Genomic DNA, 24046 nt, shown 5'->3' on the forward strand with positions numbered 1-24046 from the left:
TAGAGCAGCGTATAACAAACGTATACCATCTTATTCGAACCACCCCCAATTGTCCCAATTCATCCAAATTGAGGAAGGAGAATACTTCGGGGTCCTCTGCGACATCTTCAGCCACAGCTGCGATATTCTCAACAGAACGGCTGCTCTCTTACAGGAGTATAGAGATCCATGTCTTGTTGACAAATGTCACAGCAGAGTGGACATTTGCCGCCATTTGCAAAAATTATAGCATCTTGCGATAGGGTGATGATTTTTGCGCCACCTAGTATACACTCCATTTATTCTCAGTACTCTCTAAGTATCAACCTTATTGTATTTGCCTTTACAGACATCTCGTCATCCTTCTCGCCAAACTCACTTCTTACATCAAGAAAATGGGAAATGGCAACCGTAATTGAGTTTTGAATCACTTCATATCCTAGTGCCAATAACCTTAACGCAAAGACCCTTTACTTTTGTTCTCATTGCAGAAGCATCTTGGTCTTTTCCGCTGCTACCTTTAGCCACATTACATTCAATTTATTATTATTTCAAAGGCATATGTCGTTTTTGACTATAATTGTGCACCATCTCGATCCATGACCACAATGACCAGGTGACATATGCAGCGAGGTCTACCCCTTTCTCTGTTTTACTTTGAAGCACATGATAATAGAAACGGTTACATTAACTACATAGTAATCCAACCTAACGTAGGTAAACTTTTTTTTTGATGCTGTACTTTATATTATGTATATTTACTGTTTAGTTTCCAAAGTCTGAGAGTGCTGATTTTATTTCATAAGTTTCCGTTCTGTGATGGAGTCCTTTTCTACAAATCTAAATGTCTTATCATTTAAACTCCAATAACTGTTTATGTTTCCACCAGGGTATTTTCTTGTTGGTGAGGTTGGTAGTGTTGTTTCATTGGAGGTTGGTTTTGATAACAGTGTTGGTAAGCCGCAGGTTGCATTAGAAACAATGGTCCTGCTATTTATTGGTGGAGTACATCGATTATGTTCATTACTTTGTATTGTGGTTGGGTTGCCTCTGGTGGTGAGGAAGAATAATATTAAGAGTTGGCCGTTTGTCAGTACCTTTCATCAACAGCCTGATGCTAAATTCAGTTGGTCATCCAATTCTTTACCATGATTTACTTGTTTACTTGATTGTTCCCACTTTTTAGTAAAACTTTAATGGGATGCCTTGAACTAATCTTATTCGTGAATTTAACCATCTTATATGTCTTTGTCAAATCAATACATGTGATGCAGAGTAAACAAGATATTGTCCATTTTGACAATATCTTGTTACATTCGAGTCAAATATTTTTGATATTATCATTGTTATTGAAACCTGGCTTAAGCTCTCCTCGCTTATAACTTATCTCTTTCTAATTGCAGTCTAAGGAATGCTCGTAAGTTCAAACGAGAGATTTATTTAATGGATAGGTTAAAATTGTTAATTATAGTTTACGTGGTACATTCTCCTCTAATAAATTATTTTACACTTAAGCGACGGAAAGTGGGACACCCACGTATACCTTGACAGGGTTCAGATAAGATGTCTTGTGTAGGGCTTCAATTCTACAAACGAACACATTCGTGACATTATTCACGTTCAAATTGCGAACGTAACTGTTGTAATCAATGATGTAAATATGCAGACAGATTCTATTACTATAAAACTTTCTGGTGCTACACCTTGGACGTTGATTAAATCACTCTCTGGTTATATTGCTATTGATTTCTATACCATGATATATCTTTTGACTGAATCTCCTTTGATACTTAATTATGTGACTAATTGTAAGTAATTGTACTCCTAATGAAATCTAGTATCTACCAACGCTTGTTTTATTCTCATCGTTTTCATTAGCACGTCTGAAATTATTGATCATTCAATATCTTCTGGTTTGAAATGTCAAAAGTAATGTTTCCCAAAGCAATGTACTGGGACTAGCACATCGTGTAACCAGTGTTTGTTCGCTGAGTAAAACAAATATATACTACTGCAACTTTGCATAACTTTTCGAATGCTATGATACGTCTGTATAGCAAGCTTTCTAACACGGTTTTAAATTTAATACTGCTAAAATACAATCCATTGAATTTGGTACTTCATCCTTCCTTGTTAATCTCAACTCTTTCGCCGTCACTCACCTAATATTAAATTAATTTAATTTAATATTAGCCTAATTTAGGCTGACATTGATTATGCTTATGCAATGTATATAGATTTTTCGTTTTATTCTCAATAAAACAAACTAAAGAAAAAGTACTGAATAACAGATTCATTACATTTCAGAATAATATTCGCTATTTTTATTTTATTTGATCTGGGAAGGTTTCAGAGTTAGGAAGCTCCGATGTGTTTGTTTAGTACCTTTTCAACTTTTACCATCGCATGATTTCCCAACTCGATCCAACAATTCCTTATCTTTCCGACCTAGAGTAACTGTATTTTCAATATCGATTACGTTGTGGTAAAATTGTATATACATATTTGTCTATTTTTTTGTATTGAATTTGGGTTTATGATTAGTTGGCGATATTACTTAGTACGATAATCCGATCCTTTTGCCATTAACTTCGATTACCTGCATCAACAACATTGTTTACGAATACTCTTCAAATATATTAATTATGATGAATTAAAATACTATAATTTTTAAATTGTACCGTTGTTAAGTTTAAAGGAAACATTTTCAACGATACTTTGTCTGATTCGGTTGAAGATCATGGTTGGGAAGTTTTACCAAGAAAATCCCTTCCAGGAGTTTGATTACTTTGGGAGTCTCGACGAACCCAAACACTCAGTCTTATTTATATTGCATCAGTGTCGGGAAGGCGGTTTTGCGATACCGCGAGAAGAATTATTAAAGTTTCCTGAAGGACCAACATGAAATAAAAATGGAATTTTTGTGATTGTCGAAGACACGCGCTTTATCCAATTTATCGCACGTCCGCGAACCGCCGCATGTGTTCTTGTCGTGGAAAACGGTAGACGTCGGTTTTGCTGGGGCGTCGCGATGCTGTCCAAACGGGCCGTTCGGGCGTCGTGATGTCCCGACTGAGTAGCGTGCTTTATTTGTACCCCGAAGCATCGGTTTTTAAAGGAATTCCATTTTCCTCTCGACTGGTTCCTCTCTGTCCGTTCATTTTCCCGTCGCTTAGGCACGCTCCACCGGACCCGTTCGATTTTTACAAGATAGGGACCGCTCTTGCGAAAACCATTACCTTTATTACACTCGAAAATGCCCTCGACGTACGATTGCTTTGTGACTTTTTACGTCCCCCTTTGCTTGTTTCTGTCGGCCACTTCAGTTTACATTACCGGTTCGCGTGTCATAGTGGACCAACCTCAATTTTTGCTCGTAAATTGTCTACCTTCGATGGGAACTGGTTGTATTTACAAACTACCATTTCAAATACTTCCACTAGGTACCTTTTTGGGGGACAATTAATTGATTTTTCTTTGTGCAGGTATCTCTTTGAAGTCGTTTAAAAATTTTTCAATCTACTAAAACTTATTTTTTTTTTAAAGTAAAATATAAGTGAGATATTTTCTTGTAATTCTTATCTCTTTTCTGCCTCTATTGAGTGTTTAACGTTGATTATGGAAGCTTGACTCTTCGGAGCAGCAAGGGATTATCTCAAATTTGTTGTCGTCGCCTCCGTTCAAGTTCTCTACAGGGGCTGAGACGCCGGACCTTATCCCTTTTCTCCCGCAAGAGCTGTCACTCTCTCGACGCTGTCACGTACCTTATCTCGCTCTAAGACGGGACCATTCATTAATCTTCTCCCAAAACCTGAGGCGAAACTTATCGCACAAGAAGCTTTCCGTCGAGCGCGGTCCTCGGAGGGAACGTATTAATATTCAAAATTATAGCGGTAGACCTTTAGAGAATCCTTTGAGAATCAATAGCCTAGCTAGTTTCCCCATCCTCGGCCGCGGGCCCCTTTGTTGCAGGTTGATACTCAAATTATATTTAGGGCAGAAACACCTTCGAATTTTCATTTCCTGCGCCGGATAACTACGGCCCTTATCTGCATCTCGAACGTTCTCGGAAAATTACGGGATTAAGAGGACTGGAGCTATGGCCCAAGTGAAACCGGATCGCAAATTCTCATTTCCGTTTTGTATTCCATTAAAAGTTATTGTTGATAAAAGGGGAATAAGGTGTGTACAATCAAAATAAAATTTAATTTTAAAATTTAAATTTATGAATGCTAAATAACAGTTTCACTGTCAGTTACTTTGATAACAATACAATTCATATGGATTTTTTATTATTTATGGCATACGTCGGCCGTAAAAAGTGCTTAATTCCATTTAACGTTTAATCCCTCGTTTCAAATTTGAATAGACGCGTTCAGAGATAAAAAAAATGGAACAGCTCGTTCGGGAATTCACGCCCCGCCAGTTTTAAACGCGAAAAAGCACCGTAAGTGTTGAAGAAGCATTGAAAAGCGAAAATAACAGGTTCATTCAAAATACGGGTGACGACGTGATACCGACGGTGCCACCGACTCTTGGAGAGCTACATTTCCACATATCCGCAATTGTAAAGCCGTCGCTAATCAAGGGTTCCGTGAGCTTGGTTTTAAGCAGGGGCGAGTTTGTGTGCGTACTTGTTCGTACAAGTGCGCGTAGGTGAGCAGGAAATTTCCATTTTGCCCGACAACCCATTAAACAGAAGGGGTATAAAGAGAAGCCTGTGACGAGACCGGATCTCTGAGCATACGCTTTTTACTCGGTAAATTTAAAGTTATGGCACGTTAAAAGCTTTTCCTAGTTATCAGGCTAAATGATCTATCTTACAGACTACTATTGTCATTAACAGTATGCTGAGTTAGTAATTAGGGGTAGTGCTGTTGTAAATATTCACATTTTTAAATGTTGAGTTATCTGGAATGATAGTTTAACAATAAATTTTAAGCAACATTAAATCAACATTGGGTATGAGAAAGTTGTAAGTTAGAAAATGAAATTTCAATTATAAATAGTTAATAAAGAACAAAGAAAACTGCTCTTTGTATTTATGGTTTGTTTCATATCGTAGCTGTTATTAAAACTGTCTGGATGAAATAAAATAGAGGTCTGGGTTTTTAATAAAAGTCTGTGTTAGCGATGACAACTAATTACACAAAGAAAGCAGAGGCGAATCGACAAACTATAAATTGCCTGTTATCGTCAGGCACAAAGTAGCGATTCTTTTCCTTTTGTGGATTACATGAATCCCAAAAGCAATAACCGGATGCCAAAGGCAGATTCCGAAGAAAAAAAATTTGCGGCGATTTGGGCCTATAAGCAATGGAATTCCGAAGTGATTCATTCCTGAAATGGTGCGTCAGACGGCAAGAGCGATATGTCTAGCCGTATGAAAGCGTGCAATCACGGTTTGTCGCTGATTAAATTCCTCAATTAGTTCTCGAATACTTTCCGGGGATCAATCGCGCGCTTGCATAGCGTCCAATAATTGTTTGCGCTGTTCGCGATGAAAGGAACGATTTATTGCTCTTCATCGCCCCGGGAAATTGAAAAACTTCGCGACAGTTTCGCCCCGCCTCCAGCACCATTCTTCGGTGTCCGTTTTCCGCGTTTCCACCGTAGCAAGCGCCTCTTCCGACCCCCAGCTGCATTCGCGTACTCGGATATTAACGCCAAAACGGACTCTGTCCCCCTTTTACTTGCTCTCTCCGCAGATTTTCCCACTTAACCCGCTCTATCTAATTTATTAAACAGTTAAAGTTACTTCAGGCTACGGTAAAACTTGAACGTTAAACTTTACGAACTAGGTTATGTGCCATTTAACACTCTGATCGATGAAACCACCTATTATTAAATTCTTTTTCCGACTTTACTTTAATTTTCTTCATAAACATATCTATTTTAACTGATTGATGATTGATCGTGTAACAAAATTTTCAGAAGTAAAGTTATTTAATGGTTAATGAACACAGTTGAACTGTTGTTAGAAACTGTCTGACTGTGCCATTCCAAGCGTACAATTCCCTGTGTTTGTCTTATCGTTTAATTAGAACACTCTACAATTCAACTCATCCAACGCCGCAAAGGTAAATACGTTCTCTCAGGTGTTTACCTAACCAACTGGCTCCTTGCCTCCAGGGCGTTTCTCTTCTGATCTCCGCATATTAGTTCTTCCACCGGTGGACGACGACGATGTCAGGTGAAACTCACTAATTACGGTAACTCCGTTGCAAATCAGGGGAGCTAATTTCTTAGATCAATTACTTTAATTAACGTAGTTTCGATAGTCGCTCGTTAGGTTTTAGACGAGAATTATCAGAGTAATTTTCTTTTCACATTAAATTCGTTCTAGTAGAAAGATTCAAAATCGAAATGGATCGAATTAGGATTACAAAAGATTGAATATTTAGACTATATAGCACAAATAATCACAAACGATGTGTTTACTATAGATAATAAATACAGGTTTTATTATACAAAAGGTTTTTGATAACTTGACATTTCAATTGCCGTGTTATGTAGATATCGGTAGAATACATCAATATTTATTTTTTATGCGGTGAATTTTGCGTACGTCTACTCGAATTTCAATTTCGGTGTACCTGAAAATGACAGAATTTACGTGTGTTGAACTGGATATTATTACGATTGCGTATTGAAAAAAACATTGCTCCCGTTTCCAAACTAAATTGTGTAAAAAAAATGATAATTTCGGACGACTTCGTTAAAATGAAACAGATTACAATTTCCAATATCTGAATTGCATTTGTAAATGACAAGCTTGTTAATAGTGTTAATTAAAGTTCTCTTTTCCATGTTATTATATTTTTAATAAATGTAAAAGTAACTAAAAGTAATAAAAGTAAAATAATTTATTTTGAACAACAGTTAATAGTTTTGACATGGTTTTAAAAATATGCTTTAATCTTGCTTCTCAGAGCTTCTCTCAGAAGTACGCATATAAAAAGATCTAACGGTTATTAGATAAAGAAAAAAGATAAAAAGGTATAAAATCCAAATTGCACTTACACTAATTGTAAGTAAAATCGAAACAATTAATTGTATTCTGCAATAAAATTTTATTTCTGCGAAAAATCTGATTGTGGCGTTTTCATTACATTTGAATGACAGAGTAATTCTCCTACGAACGAGATCCACCGAGGATTTTCTGAGTAATTAAACAAGAAAAGCAGTCTTCATAACATGCAAGTAGGTATCAAATATTTGTCTTGCGTAGTAGACCGGCTCATTTCTTCTTTCCCAGTGTAAGTCGTCGAGTTGGTTATAAATCTTCCATTTCTTTGTTTAAACGAAAACAACAATTGCTGAATTAGCGAATGACCATCAAGCACCAGTTCTTGCAAGGAGCAACTAGGAGAACTTGAATATTAGTGAAATGATCCTTCAGTTCTAGTTTTGCAAACGGAAAAAGTGAGAAAATGTTCTGAAAAATATTTGACAAAGGGATTTTCAAACATCAATCTATAGACGTTCTCTATAGACATAAATGTGTTAGACATAAAAGGAGTCGCCGCCTCGTTTAGTAATTGTCTTGTCTACATTGTTCTCCATATACAAATTTTTTGATCTTTACTTTAAAGAACGACAAGCTCAACATTTTCAATGATTGGGGTAAGCTATTATAAAATTTAGGTAAGTTGTAAGAGAATGATCTCTCAAATAATGTAGTAACATGTAGCGGTGGTGTGACAATAGCCTTGCTTCGAACATTTAAGCTATGGACATCAGTGCGGAATGTCATCTTATCATACAAATAAGATGGACATTTAAGCAACAGGAACTTATGATAAAATGAAACCATATGGTATATGCGACGGCTAAACATATTATAGCACTCGTTACCAAACACAACCCATCTTTTCAGTTTTGCACTGCAGTTATTCTTCGAGTTCACACTAGAACCAAGATACGTAAACATTCGCACCACTTTGAAATTTTCAGTGCTGTTACATGTTGAATGATACGCATCGAGGTAGTTATTAGCATGAGATATAGCTATTTGCTGAGCCTACCAATGCTGTATAAGTTCTTACAATTTGCTGTAGTTATTCCATTCTCGCGGACATGTCAGCATTTATATTTAAGTTCAGCAGCTGATCAAAATACTGGGATTCATCTGTTTGATATTAAGTTGGTATCCTACACAAGATTCCCATCTTTATCCTTACACAACGCGGTTCTAGGTTTAAACCTCATTAATTTTTTTATTGAATCTTCCATCTGTCTCCATGCTTTCTCAGCTTTCTATATTTTGTAACATTTTCCCTCTGATCTATTTTTTAGACGCTATTTTTCCGTGTTGTTTCTCCATTAGAGTCGGTGTGGAACTATTACTTCTTTCCCGTTATTTACGTAGACCTATAACTTCAAAGCCAGTTTATACGAAAGCTGTCTTATATTTTCCTATATTCTGCAAAAGTTTGAACAAAATCCTAAATTTCATCGAAAAATCATCTACAGCGATGAATCTCATATTTAACCTAATGGCTTTGTGAATAAGCAAAATAGGCATTATTGAACAGCAACAAACTGTGCTTGAGAAATCTCCATTACAAAAAGTGACCATAATAGATTTCATATTTTAGCTGTAATTGGACCATATTTTTTCACCATGTTGTCCATGATGTCCATCGAGTTCGCTCTCGTGAAATATTGGAAAACTATTTCTGACTAAAATTGGAAGGACTTGTTATTCATATTCAGTGGTATGTGGTTCTAACGCAATGCTGCCACATTCTGGTCAAAGAATTAATCTCTAGAAGAAGTTTGGTAACTATCTAATGTCGAGAAATGGTTCGTTCGAATGGCCACCTCGTTCATGCAATTTAACGCCATTAAATGTTTTTTTAGGATTATGTTAAGTCGTTAGTTTTGCCAATAAGCTAACAACATTAAAGGAGCTCTGGGACAATATAGAACGCTAAATTGCCAATAATCCGGCCGATGTGTGTGAAAGAGTGGTGCAAAATTGGGTGCAAAAAATCGTTCACTGTAAACGTCCTCGTTGTAGTCATGAACGATATCAAATTGACCCCTAGAATAAATCTCGACACCATATCTCAATTATTCTGTTATATATTGAAATACAAAATTGTCATGTCCGCATTGAAACCCGATTTATAAGAAGTGGCAAATGAAAAAATGTTAGGGAAAAAGAAACAGCTTATTTTAAAATTATTACTAAGATTAACTGAAGAAAAAGAAATCGATAATCAAAGAGAACAGATTTTAAAAAATATGAGCGACTCAAAAACGTCGCCGTCAATAACATGCACACTTGAAGACCTTTTAACAGATCTCCCTTACACGAACAGAGAATGGCTCAAGGGCACCGATTTTAACAGAGAGGAGATACAATGATAGGAGAATACAATGTAAAATGGAAGCCTTTGATAGATCCGGGAAAAGTATGTGTACATTAAGTTTGGTTTAATGAAACAATTTCAAAAGCTCTCCACATTTTAATAGACTATTTTTGAAAAGATTTTGCGGTTAATGGTGATAATTAATCTAAAATACTGATTTCCTTGGAATTCATAATAAAAGCCTAAAATGTGCATAACATGGCTTTGTGACCGTAGTTATTGGATTTTGGGAAACTATTAATCCAACAAATTAAACAAGTTGATCAAAGCGTATGAAAAAATTGGTTGTCGAATGTTTTTGAAAGTCCATGTTTTCGAACTCTCACCTGGAATTTTTTAAGCGAAACAGGGGAAAAATAGGTGCAGGGTAAACAATTTTGATTAGGTTGTAAAAGACTTCGATCCCCTGTATACAGACTGGAAAATATGTAACGTGCAAATAAACAAATGAAACTATGCATTTTTAACTTTATTACGTTTTACAATTTCTGTATTTTATTATTATTATTCAACGCTAACAGTTGCCAAAAAAATATTTTCTAGATGGTGTCGTTGCTAATACTAAATTTTAATTAGAGTAAAGAAAGCAGTTCAAATGTGTTTTCAGACTTTTTCAGTTCTAATCTATGTGAGATGTGCCCAATATAGACCAAAACAACCAAGGGTTTTACCTACAGCTAATTCTAACTCACGATGTAGTGAAAAATAGAAACAATCGTTTTTAGTTTAACGCTTACAATAACATCATATTCTGTCATTACATTTTGTGACATAAAATCATATGCCACAGAAAAAAGCTGTTATTATACGGATTAACTTGAATAAACAAAATGTAATTTCAAAATCTTTGGCATTTTGAAATTGTAGCTTTAATTCACTAGAAGTAAGCAATCAAAACAGTGCTGTTAGAATTTGACCAATATCGGGTACCTATGGAGGATTGCAAATCTGCAATCTACATGCTATATGAGCCTCTAACGTCATCCATAGGGAAGCACCTCCATCAAATTCGATGAGGTCTCAAATAGGGTTACGTGTTAAGACTTGTCATAGACATGGAGCTTGATATGTCAAGATGCAACACATGGATATGGAAACTGTGACCCAGACTTGCGATATTAACACGATTCATGATGGGATATATCCCAGACACCTAAACTTATTTGTTAAACTTCTCTGACCTTGAATTTATCTCTACAACTAACATGGAGATTTTGAAACGTTTGGATTCCTTTGCGACTTTACAGAAAAATCTAAAGTTGTGGATAAGAAAAATCATGAAGGATGGCAGTCAACATTATTTTCCTAAATTATATGAATACGTAGCCACTTATAAAATTATTCTTTCACCAAAATCGTTGTATCCTTTCAAAGAACCTCTCTAGGTTTACTGGCTGGTTTGCAAAACACTTTAAAAAAGGCAATGTCGAGAAATTAAAATAATCATCATTACTGCCTTAAGAAGTAGCTTTATTAAAAGCTATTTGAAAGATTTGCTACACGTTGTTTTAAGACACAAACACATAAACCAAGCACTTCTTATCACCATTCTTAGACTTATTTCCCTTGATAAAATCGTTTTTATTTCTCACCTAAAATAAGGAATTTGGCGCAAAGAAAAGTTTAATTTAACTTTTTGTTGTTGCTATATTAGGTGTTTCTTTGGCTGTAGAGGTTAGTGCATATGTGAACGTTGGTGTTCGAAACGTGACTAATATTTCAAGATCCGAACATTAAGGCGAATGTCACGTACGTTGGTTGCCCTCTGGATAATTCAAGAGCAATTCCGTTTTTACGTACGACACAACGGTGTTTATTGATCGCGCGTCGCAGTAGTAAAATTACGAAACTCGAGGACCGGGCACGATCAAATTTTATCGTAGACGGGCATGAAATAGTGGGTAGTAAGGTCAGGTCGCCTTAGGCCAATTGCGAGCGGTTTTATTTGGCCATCAAGTGTTTGGAGCACTCCGTAAACCTGCAAGAGTTACGAGTAGTCGACTGCAGCAACCAGCCTTGAGATCGCAAACCTTTTCTGTGAAGGAGAACCGTCCGATGCTGTAGACGTCACGACACGTTCGGCCTTCTGTTTGCCTCGTTTTAAAAATTTTAACCCCGACGGTTTTGTGCGGAGCCGTAAAGACCTCGAGACTGCCGAAGTCACAAAGCAACCTGAATTATGTAACTACGCTATGAATTCGTTCTAACGATTACAAATTTATTTCTACCGTCTCCGGAGAAAAGAGAGTTCATAAAAGGATTTCAAAGAAAATTAGAGTAATGAACATTTTTATATTTCCAAAAGCAAAATGAAAATTTAGAATAGGTTAAGAATTAAATGTTGAAATATAAATCTATAGGGTAATCTTGAGTTTTTTTACTATCAACAAATTAACTAGATTGCTAGAGCCCACAAAGTGTAACCACTTCACGAAATTATGAAGTCGTTTCCCTAAGGGAGGGCCATTTAATTATAAAATGGAGCCCTCAGAAGCGACAGACTGATTAAATATCAGGTCATGCAATTAAACGAGCGACGTAACAATATTTTATTATAAACCTGACAGGGATATTACCTTATATTAACTTTATCTTTTTATTATAACATATTTAAATTTATTATTTATAGTTACTTTATTCTGATAAAGTAGAACTAACACTAAATTTAGAACTACAAATATCTATCTCGGTCTAGTGTTGGTTCTACTTTTAGAGCAATAAAAACATACAACAATCCAACATTAAATAACAACTAAAACTAGAACTGACACTAGCATTAGAACTAATACTAGACTTCGAACTACAAACATACAGGTTTAGCCCTGCATCTCTTAAGATGGCTAAACCCGAATGTATCTAGTTCTAGATCTAGTGTTAGTTCTACTTTTAGATCAATGAAAGTATACAACAATCTAGCACTGAGTAACAACTAAAATTAAACAAATTTTTTGAGTATTTCCGGATGTCAAAATATAAATTCCACGAATTACTGTTAATCATTGGCTCAATGATTGGTGATAATAAAACAAAGAACAACATTCAGGGAGGCGATAACAGCAAAACAAAAACTATGTGTTTGTTTAAGGTAAGTTGTTTATTTATTATGGCAATAATACAAAAAAAAATTGTGTTATTTAATATTTGCATGATCATAAAATTATTCTATGTATAAAGCAGCTGTTGAATTTGAAGTAGCAGGGAGGGCGTAGACGCTGGAGCAGTTCGGGTGTGAAAAGTGTAATTGTTGCTAGTAGTTGGTTGTTGTTGTTGAAACTGAGAAGTTACGTTTGAAGGTTGATTGGTTATTGAAATTTGCTCTAATTCCATATCTTATACCAAATTAAAGATCCTACTTTCTGCAATGTTTCTATAATACGGCGTAAAGCGTTTAACCTTTGCAGCAATACTTTCAAAAAATATATCTGTTAAGACGGAGAAACCCGAATGTATCTAGTTCTAGGTCTAGTGTTAGTTCTACTTCTAGATCAATAAAAATATACATCAATCTAGCACTGAGTGACAACTAAAACTAGACTAACACTAGACCTAGAACTAGAAAGTTTCGGGTTTAGCCGTTCGTCCTTAGACATCATTGGTCTATTTAGCGATCTGAGATTCCAGTTTCATCGTAGTGTGGATAATGAAATAAAATTTGTATTTTACGATGATGATTGTTTATTTATTTGTTTCGGTGCGACAATTGTTTCGACCAATATGGTCTTCTTCTTAGGCACGACTAAAAAATTATAAAAATTCTATTTTATGAGGTGTACATTAAGGAAAAACGCAAGGTATAATCACTGTCAAAAGGGAGATTAGATGTTGAGACGGAGAATTAATGTTGATTCAGTAATTGGTTTACAAAAACAGCCGCAAAAGGGTTGTGTACATTTTAAGTAATACATTTTCTCGAATCGGAACAGAAACGTTGTTTATATTAAAGTTTGTAAAATGAAAATTTGAAGACACGTTGAAAAGTGAGGTTATGAGTTTTAAACTGTAAAATAAGAGGTTAAATTTCAAGTAAAAGTAAATCTTGAAACATCTTACCAAGGATCATCGTAAAAAGAAACAAACAAATTAATAAAACAAAAAGAAAAACTGTTAAATGAAAAAATAATAAAAATTATGAAGAAACTATGAAAAAATTAAAAAAGTGAAAAGGTACTTTTCCATGAAGCGCAAAAGACCGACTGTACGTTGTAAGGTGACTTTGATCAAAGTATAAAGAAATGGGGGTGGGAGTGGGGGTTCATTAATTCTCCGTCTCAACATCTAATCTCTCTTTTGACGGTAATTATACCTTGCGTTTTTCCTTAATGTACACCACATAAAATAGAATTTTTATAATTTTTTAGTCGTGCCTAAGAAGAAGACCATATTGGTCGAAACAATTGTCGCACCGAAACAAATAAATAAACAATCATCATCGTAAAATACACCTTTTATTTCATTATCATTGGTCTAGTTTTAGACCAATGAAAAATATACAACAACTTAAAACTGAATGACAACTAAAACTAGAACTAACACTAGACCTAGAACTAGAATCATTCGGGTTTAGCTGTCTTTAGAGACGTGCGGCTAAACCTGAATGTTTCTAGTTCTAGGTCTAGTATTAGTCTAGTTTTAGACCAATGAAAAATATACAACAACCTAAAGCTGAATGACAACTAGAACTAACACTAGACCTAGAACTAGAATCATTCGGGTTTAGCCGTCTTTAGAGACGTGCGGCTAAACCCGAATGTTTCTAGTTCTAGGTCTAGTGTTAGTTCTAATGCAAGGGTTGCTTCTAGTTTTAGTTGTTATTCAGCGTTGGATTGTTGTATATTTTTCACTGAACAAGAACTAGAACTAACACTAGACCTAGAACTAGAATCATTAGGGTTTAGCCGTCTTAACAGACGTGGGGCTAATCCCGACTGTTTCTAGTTCTAGGTCTAGTGTTAGTCTAGTTTTAGACCAATGAAAAATATACAACAACCTAAAGCTGAATGACAACTAAAACTAGAACTAACACTAGACCTAGAACTAGAAACATTCGGGTTTAGCCGCACGTCTCTAAAGACGGCTAAACCCGAATGATTCTAGTTCTAGGTCTAGTGTTAGTTCTAATGCAAGGGTTGCTTCTAGTTTTAGTTGTTATTCAGCGTTGAATTGTTGTATATTTTTCACTGAACAAGAACTAGAACTAACACTAGACCTAGAAGTAGAAACATTCGGGTTTAGCCGTGCGTCTCTTAAGACGGCTTAACCCGAATGTTTCTAGTTCTAGGTCTAGTGTTAATTCTACTTCTAGATCAATAAAAATATACAACAATCTAGCGCTGAATAACAACCAAAACTAGAACTAACACTACACCTAGAACTAGAAACATTCGGGTTTAGCCGTACGTCTCTTAAGACGGCTTAACCCGAATGTTTTTTTTTCTAGGTCTAGTGTTAGTTCTACTTTTAGATCAATAAAAATATACTACAATCTAGAGCTGAATAACAACCAAAACTAGAACTAACACTAGCACTATAACTAACACTAGACCTAGAACCAGAAACATACGAGGTTTTACTGTATTTAAAGTTTTTGTTATAAATTTATAACAAATTTGATTTCATTTATAAATAAATATGTATTTAGTGTGCATGTTTTAAGCTTTTTAATACCTAGTTGGGATTTTGGATTAATAAACGTACAATCGGGTATTGATTGAGGTTTTGAAATTTGTCAATGTGAAACGTACAGGTGACTGCGGTTCCGGATATTAAACGACGGTAGATGAGCAATTTCATAATCCACAAAATCGGTTAGTTTTAATTTGGGTATGTTAGCTCGTGGGGAGTTGGATCCTCGGCCCTACGGTCCCGGTCCGTTACTCACCGGAGATGTCGGCCCATTATTGAAATGGATCTGGTCGAGCCGCACCTGGGGAATTCACTTCAATTAATGCCTCCGCTGCAGCGGACCGATCGCAGCGCTGGGGATAGTTTACACGGACGGTCCATGACCGATACCCAATTTTTTTATATTATTTTTTTATCATTTTTACTGCGGGAGCTCTTTTTAGTTTCGCTTCCGGTGAAAATTGGAGGTACAATATTTACAGATACCCGGTGCGCCGGTTGGTTTCCCCTTTTTTTGTCATGCCCCGGATGACAAAATAAAGCAAAAAATGTAAAATCAACAAACAAAAACTTTACTATCTCGAACCATCGAAGCGCCCGATGGTGTGCGCGATTTCAATTTGCAATTTTTTAAGAACCGAACGTGCCGATGAATATGCATGAAACCAGCACGATTATAATCGGCATCTATGTAGATGATTCCCATGAATATATTAATAATTCGCCGATATACAGATTAACGTTTGTAATGGAAATCACCACCTATTTTCATTTAAATCTCTAAATTTCATTCAACAAATTCCTAGCAGTAACTTAGTTTTCTTATTGAGTTTTAAAAAGTACGTACTTTACTACGCCAAACATTTTAAACTGATTGACCATAGAGTCAGGGAAATGCACTACAAGTACCCTCGGTATGCAAAATTTATTCACTCCAAACTTTGGCAGTTTGACCTAGAAAAGCGCACCTAAACAAACTGCCCTTTTTACGATCTGCTCCACTGGGGGCACCACGTCACTCGAGGTGCGTTTACTGCCGGTTTGGCTACGAGCCAAATGCTCTGTATGCTGGGGAGAACTAAAGGTGCCTCAAGCCAAGCAATTTTTCATAATTTTCGAGAAGTGAAAACAAAGCGAAGTGTGAAAACGTTTGGGCGTTATATTCAAAATTGCCAGATGCACCACAATTAACACTTGAGAAATGACAATGCAACTAAAAAAATATCCACAAAAAAGAAGTTAATTTATTACAGATGTCTAAAAATTCCAATTACCACAACAACAATTATAGAAACAATAAGGATAATATACAAAATATAAATAAAGTAGGTTCGCTGACACGAAATCTATATTCCAGTTCTTTCTGGGACGGCCTCTGCATAGCCTGAGTTTAAGCAAATATCTCGGAAATGAGCTTAATTAGAAAAAATCAAAAATTGTTTCTGCACTTACTTATTATTCCTACATAATAAACGAATAAAGTAAATTAAAGTAAATGCAGTAGACTAGATGGAGCAAAAGTCGTCAATTATCTGTTTACTTTGACATTTATGTTGTAGAAAGATAAAAAAATAGTTGACAACGAGTATTGAAGCGATACACATCTAATGTTTTAACGCACCAAATTGCATCGTCATTTTCCTCGTTGTCCTACACCATGTGCGCAAACAATTAAGTATTTGGGTGAGTGTCTCGTGCAAAGTGGGACTACAAGAGATGTCGTAAGAAGTGGCCGATCCCGTGATGCTCGTTCGACCGAAATTATCGCTGCTATGGCCGAAAACATCCGAGAGAGTCCTCAAACGTTGATGAGACAACGATGTACACAATTCAGCATCGCAGACGTTCTGGACAAAGTCGAAATCGTTCACCAATTGCGACTTGTTGAGGGTAACGTTCTCTTATGCTTTGTTAAACCTAATGCAAGAAGATTTTCGTATCCAAAATCACAATGAGTGATCAAGCCCATTAAGAGGTTATGTAAACAAACAAATTTTGCGGTTTTTGTGATACGGAGAATCTACATGAAATGCAAAACGAGTTATTGCATCCGCTTGAAGTATACCTGTTTAGTACGGCATTTGTAGTGTAATAAAGATTACCACCGTAACCATAACAACGGATAAATGTTAAACGTGTTTTTTTTCTGACGGAAGTTGCTGAATTGGGTTTTCAACATTGTTGGTATCAAGAGGACGGAACAACTACTCACACAGCGCCAGCCATGATGGAGATTTTGAAACACAAATTTCCGGGCCGTGTAATCTTCCGTTTTTGCAATTTGAACTGGTTGGTTAAATAGCTATATCTAACGGAATTAGACTTCTCTCTATGGAATATATATTCGAAATTTCGTTCGATTTGCCATACATAGTACGTTGCGCACTTGCACAACAGTCGTAAACTCCAGAATTTCACATTCCATAATTCACTGCAAGCTCGTTCTTCTTCAGTTGCCTTACTATTCCTTTGTTCATACCTGAAACAAAGGACAGGCAGATTAAACTAATAGTAAAGGAAGGTTAACTTATTACATCTGTCGCTTATTACTTGTATTCTTTATTTGCCAGATTGATATCTATTGGCGTATTACTATCTGAAGTCTTTTAGGAAAGATTGCGAATTACGGACATCTTCTGTTGTAGCTGGTAGTATCTGTTGCATTTCCTAATCCATTGTTAGTCCTGAGTAAATGATTTAATAAATCCTCAAGAATTTGTTATGATTAAAGTGTCATCTAATTTTGCGTTCCCTGGCTGATTTCTGAAGTCCAATCAGAAATCAATCAACTCGCTATAGAAGTTAGCGATGATTTGTGATATCGACGATCCCATGGATGCTTCTTCACATTGATTGTAAAAGTCTTTCCAGCTTAAATATGGCAATGATATGGAAAACTTTGCAAGTTCTGAGACGTATCATGGCAAACTTTGGTCTATTAGTTTTCGTCATTGATCAACTGTGGCATTTTTTTACTGGCATTTTGATTCTTCATATGAGTCCAGAAAAAATTACCAATTAACAGAATTAGTTAAGTTGTGATGAGGTGCTCTCAACTTTTGATTACATCTTCATTTAAATGTAACCTCATTTCAAATTACAAGGAACACCAGCGGCATCGGGTAAAAGTTATGAAACCTATAAAACGGAATCTGAAATGTAGGGTTTACATGAATACCACCAGAATAGTTAAGTTTTCTTTGACTTATAAATACCAACCTTTCTACTTTCATGTTTTAATCTTCCGTTGGCATCACATTATTCGCAGACTATGCGAATAATCAATGTCATTCCTAGTTTCCAAGCGATTTATCCATGTTATTTAATACACATTTAATCTTATTGTAATCATGTCAGTCTTATTTTTATAACTTTTTGTTTAGTACATTTACTGTAGTATGCTCTGAAGACTACCGGATCTTAATACAAGAAGTAAAATGAGCAATAAATGTAGGGAAACGATGTAGCCACAACCTGTGAAGTCTCGTATGCAAAACAATTATGAAGAGATTAGGAAATAATAACACTCCCACCGCGGGAATCTATCCCGAAACGATGTCATCCACCGTCAACGTCTAGTTTCCGGGGTGGTCTGAAAAGAAAAAATACAAATAGGAAAAAACGCCACACATCTTCCCTTATTTACAGAAACAAACCTTGCTCCGATAAAATCTCTTCTTTGAAGCTTTAATCCAAAGTGTCTCTAGATGTGCTCATTGCCATATGCAACACCTCTTTCAGAGAAGGGATTTTTCCCAAAACGAAATGGCAGCAATTCCCTCACATCATCGACCAACCAAGTCATATACTGCTTTTTAATAATACAATAATCTTTTTCCTATTTTATCATTTATATGCCCACGATACATCTTCATCATATTATGCTGTAAGTTTCTGCCGCATGAGTTAGCGGATGTCTGCAATAAAGTAACTGGTAAGATTCAATTGCTATGTGCTTGCATTGACCAATACTCTTAATTTGGAAAAGAGTGTGTTACATGATGATAGAAATTCAAAACTTGTGTCAATAACCTTTGTGTGATGAGTAACTTTTTCTGGTCATTTTTCTTTTTCTGATCATATAAGAATGCTGTATGGCAGTTTTATGAAAATGGAGGTATTCTATTTAGTTCTCTTCCATTTTATCGCATGAAAGTGTTTGTAAGGCAGAAACATGGGACATATTTATAGTTATAAATCATCAATATTTAAAGTGTAGGTTCTGACTATGACTTTCACCGATTTATCTTTTTGCAACCTTATTACTGTCGGACATGTAGCGAAGTATATACAATCGCGTTTAGATTGGTTTAGATTTTTTATATCTCAATCATTTTTAATAAATAAAATATCAGGAACAAATTTTCTACAAGTAATCCTATTTTAAGACTATTTTAAAGTTCATATTTTTGAAAAAAAATTTAAAAACAAGTTTGGAAACAGAAATTCAATTTCAATCAATTTTCCTAGTTTCAAAATGTATGTTACTAGGTATAGTGAATTAAACACTGTTGGAATAATGTTGATACCTGTCGAAACACATTCACACCGCAGACAAGTACATACATGTAGACCAAACCAGATTTGCAATTGACACATTAGCAAGTGGAAATAATTGGGTCCATACTAATTGATTAAAGCGTACAACGCGATCAGAGTAAATCGAAACAAACTTGTACCTCTGCGCTAAAATCATCGAAACAAATTTTGTTTTCAATTCTACTTAAACAGAAAGAATTTGTGATGCGTCAATAAAAAAGTTTTCCGCTGAATAACATCAAGTTTCGACAAAAAACGGACAACCGATTATTTGACTTTGACTTCCTGAGTAAGTAATCAACCCCGTTTTACCTAGTTTGTTAGCGGAAGATAAATAGAACCGAACGGGCGCAAATAAAAATAAAAGCGGACGTCCCCGTCGCTTTGATGTCCGTAATTATAAAGTCCCACCCCTTGATCACAAGATGCCTATCCAACCCGGCTTTGCCCTTATTTCTCTGTTCCGATGAAAGCGGATAAAATTGCAAAGTATACAGAAAACGGGTTAAAATCGTACTCGTTAAGCCGTCGAATGGAATTAAGTGAAACTTTTAGTGGGGTGAGACGATCCGTTCTAATCTAAGGGATAGACGTGTTAATTAAATTTGTCGGATGAATTTCAGTTATTATAATTTTTATATTCATCAAAGGGAACAAAAAAATAAGCCGCGATTAACGATTTTGTTATTAATTATCACGCACATACATAAAAAAAATATATAAAACTCAAAAATAATTATGTTAAAAACTTGAGCGTATAAAACCATCACATAAACACAATTAATTACCAAATATATTCACGATTTTATTGTGCAATAATGATTGAAATGTACGTAGGTATTCAAAGCAATAAAATTGCAGCGTATTTGAAATACCCTGCTACAAAGTAAATTCGGAACTCATCCATTCCAGTAATACATTTAAAAATAGAAAATTGATGCTGTAACTAAAACCAGCAACAATTTAACAACCTTTTTCAAACTGAAAATTAAACTCACGGTTCGAGTAGTGTAACGAAATCCTTTTTGTAGTTAATGTTTTTTTACGAATCCAATTAAATCGTATAAAACAGTCGGAGCGTACCTGTCCGAATGAAGTTTCATCGAGGCGTGATTAAAGCCAATTAATTGGACACGTGGCGATTTTTAAAATGTACGCCAGTAGGGCGGCCCGATTTAGTTTAAAACACATTTGATTATCCCAATTTCGGTTCGGTTGTACGGGGTTACAATTTCCGCACGGCTCCGCGTGGCCGCATATTGAGGCGTTAAACCAATTGATGCCCTACTAATTGACCCGCCTGGCCGATTTGAATTCCTATTATCGTTAATTTCCAGCGGTCGAGCCGATTCTCTCCTCCTTTATCTCCATTCGTTCCGGAGATTTGGCGACGGGATTTTCGCGAATTACCGCTCCCATTACATGCCGTTTTGTTCTCCCGCAATAACAGTAAAAGAGGAAAGAACTTTCTTACCTTGTTTCTTGTACTAGGTCATTCCAATTAATGTAAACCTACGGGAAAGGGAGTATCCGTTATATGAAAAATTTTTAATTTACACTTTAAACTGTTTGCATGAAGAAATTTAATGCACCCAAATTCGAATAGTTATCTACACCGTTGCGTTCTTTATTAATTAGTTCTACTTTTAGTTCAATAAAAATATATAACAATGTAATGCTGAATAACAACTCAAACTAGAACTAATACTAGCATTACAACTAACACTAAACCTAAAACTAGAAATATTCGGATTTAGCCGTCTTAAGCTAAAACCGAAGCTTTCTACTTCTAGGTCTAGTGTTAGTTCTAGTTTTAATTTCAAGTTCGGCGGTCATGACTGAAAAACAAAAACATGTTGTCGAAGTCATCAATACTGCGACCAATAAACAAAAGCCTATATGGCAGATGATAAACAAAGAACTAAAAGGAAAGAAAGAAAACCACAGTAATTACTTTTTCAGTTTGGATGCTCAGAATTTCAATAGTTATTTCTCCAGGATTGCAGTAAATACAGTCGAAACTATCCCTGGTCCTAATCTAAAACAAAGTGTACTTGTCTCCAGAATTTTGAACGAAGGCGACAGTCCTCCTTCTTAAAGCCCACTACTGAACATGAGATTCTCCAGACGGTCCCTTCTCTACCAAATAACAAAACCCCTGACATATACAATGTGTCAACCTACCTTGTTAAGAATGTTATTGATGTGTTAGCTATACATATTAGCATGTTTCCTGATAAACTTAAAGTGGCCAAAGTGGTCCCTGTGTTCAAATCGGATAATCCAGATGATTATAAAAACTATAGACCTATTGCTATACTTGTTGTTTTTTTCAAAAATCTGCGAATCTTTATTAAAAAGCAGATTTAACCGGTTCAACGGTTACCGGGGACAAAAGTCTACCATTTCAGGTCTAACTAGCTTGGTTGATGCTGTGGCACGTGCGTTTGACGAGAAGGAGGATGTTCAATTATTATGTTGTGACTTGTCAAAGGCTTTTGATTGCATCTAATATGAAATTCTGTTGAATAAACTGAAACATTCTACCAAATCAAATGATTCGTAGTTATCTTAACAATAGAATGCAGTGTGTAGAATGGAAAGGTAGAACTTCGGGTGTAACTAATATTATATCTGGTGTCCCACAAGGATCAATTCTGCGCCCAATGCTCTTTATTATTTACATTAATGATCTTCCTATTAACATCTCAGCTGATGGTATTTATATATATGCTAATGATACATATTTTGTGCTAACGTCCAAAAACAGAGTTGAACTTGAAAATAAGTCGGAAGTTGTTATAGCCGAAGCTGCGGAATGGTTTGGGGCCAACAGTTTGAAACTTAATGTCGAAAAGGCGCAAAAACAACTATTAACAACTAAAATTGAGGAGCAAGAACCTATTAAATTCCTGGGGATATATGTTATGTCAAACCTAAGCTGGAACTCTCATGTTGAATATCCACAAAGATACCTGGCGGTAGCAATATTTACGGTCAGGTGAATACGGGCTATAGCTGGATATGAGGCTACTAGAGCAACCTACTTTGCTAACTTTCATAGTAGGGCGTCGTATGGAATACTGATTTGGGGGAATTCTCCGGCGGCCAAAGATATTTTCATGCAACAAAAGAAAGCATTACGGGTTTTAGCAGGTGTAAATAGTACTGCAAGCTGCAAACCACTTTTTCAACAACATAAGATACTTCTTTACGTCTTCTTTACGTGCATTCCTCTAAAACCTCATTTCTAAACTGTTCTGATATTCATATTTACGAAACCCGTTATAAATCACATTATCAGATTCCCTATCATCGTATAAATACCTCACAAACCAGCATTAATCACTTAGCCGTGAAATTATATAATAAAATAAATAAATGCCCTTTGCCAATTAAAAATATGACTAATTGCCGCTTCAACAATTGCAACTTGAATAACCCGAGTTGGATGTTATCTATGATCCGTAACATTTATACTTAAATATACTGATGTATTAATAATAATAATTTATTTCCAAAAAACTCAAAAGTTACAGGTCGTCAGATACAGTATTTGTATTTCATTATGTAATTCACAACATTATAGAAAATATAATAATACAAAATATAGTTTGCCCGGCGAATCCATGAACTCGCTGATACCGTAGTATGGGTTTTCATCAAAGTGCTCCTTTCATCAAAGTTAATCTCTTTTTGTAATGGAGCATTGATGTAGTTGTATCTATAAGTTTGGTACGTCCTGGTAATATACTGATTGTTGACAGGTAGTCAGTCGGTGGTATGGAATTTGTAGAGATGAATTGTTCCTCGTACTGTATTGAAGATATTGCGCTCTACCCGACACATCATTATTTTTAATTCTTTAAACAATGGTTTAGAGCTCTCCATTTGATTTGCATTCATCAACGCTCTGACTGCTCTTTTTTGTATTAAGGGGCCTCTCCAGGGTCATGCATGCATGACGAGCATCGCAAGCTATCATGCAAGATTGACCGTGGTTGGGGCTGCATGAGACGGTTTCTTTGAAAACTACTGAGCTGAGTTTCTTTCCAACTTCATGTATATGTGCATTCCATTTTAGAGAACTCCCAGTAGTTTAGCAGTTGTTGCATCAGTGGATTTAGTGTGAAACTCAATTTTTTGTGTTTTTTCTCATTATGTTGCAGTCTATTAGCTTTAAACCAGTCAGAAGTCTCATTTTAGCTTATCATTGGAAATCGCCTCGTTAACCAGAGTTGTATCGTCTGCAAACATTACAGTACAGTATATTTTTAAAGATTCAGGGAGATCATTAACATACAGCAAGAAAAAAATTGGTCCCAAAATGAATCCCTGCGTCACACCAATCCCAACCTTTTTAATAGTCGACTTGCAATTACCGTTGTGTACTAGTTGTCCTCGGTTTGTTAAGTAAGATTTAACCATTGAAATCGTCGGGTGCCTTATACCGTAATTGTTTAATTTATTTATCAGTATTGCGTGATTTACGCAATCAAACACCTTTGTTAGGTCCAACATCTGTA

The 24046-nt window shown here is 35.7% G+C and overlaps 1 protein-coding gene and 1 long non-coding RNA gene across 5 annotated transcripts in view; one reads left to right on the top strand and one right to left on the bottom strand.

The window, feature by feature from the left end:
- LOC111414883 (discoidin domain-containing receptor 2-like) overlaps positions 1-24046 on the top strand; it is a 154886-nt gene that overhangs the window by 77376 nt on the left and 53464 nt on the right. The window lies entirely within an intron of this gene.
- LOC139428966 (uncharacterized) lies at positions 12450-13490 on the bottom strand. Its single transcript, XR_011639650.1, has 3 exons — positions 13410-13490; positions 13161-13356; positions 12450-13095 (listed from the first exon to the last, which is right to left on the bottom strand). It is a non-coding gene; the product is annotated as an uncharacterized lncRNA (long non-coding RNA).

Source organism: Onthophagus taurus, chromosome 1 (assembly GCF_036711975.1).
Source record: "Onthophagus taurus isolate NC chromosome 1, IU_Otau_3.0, whole genome shotgun sequence".
Taxonomy (NCBI): domain Eukaryota; kingdom Metazoa; phylum Arthropoda; class Insecta; order Coleoptera; family Scarabaeidae; genus Onthophagus; species Onthophagus taurus.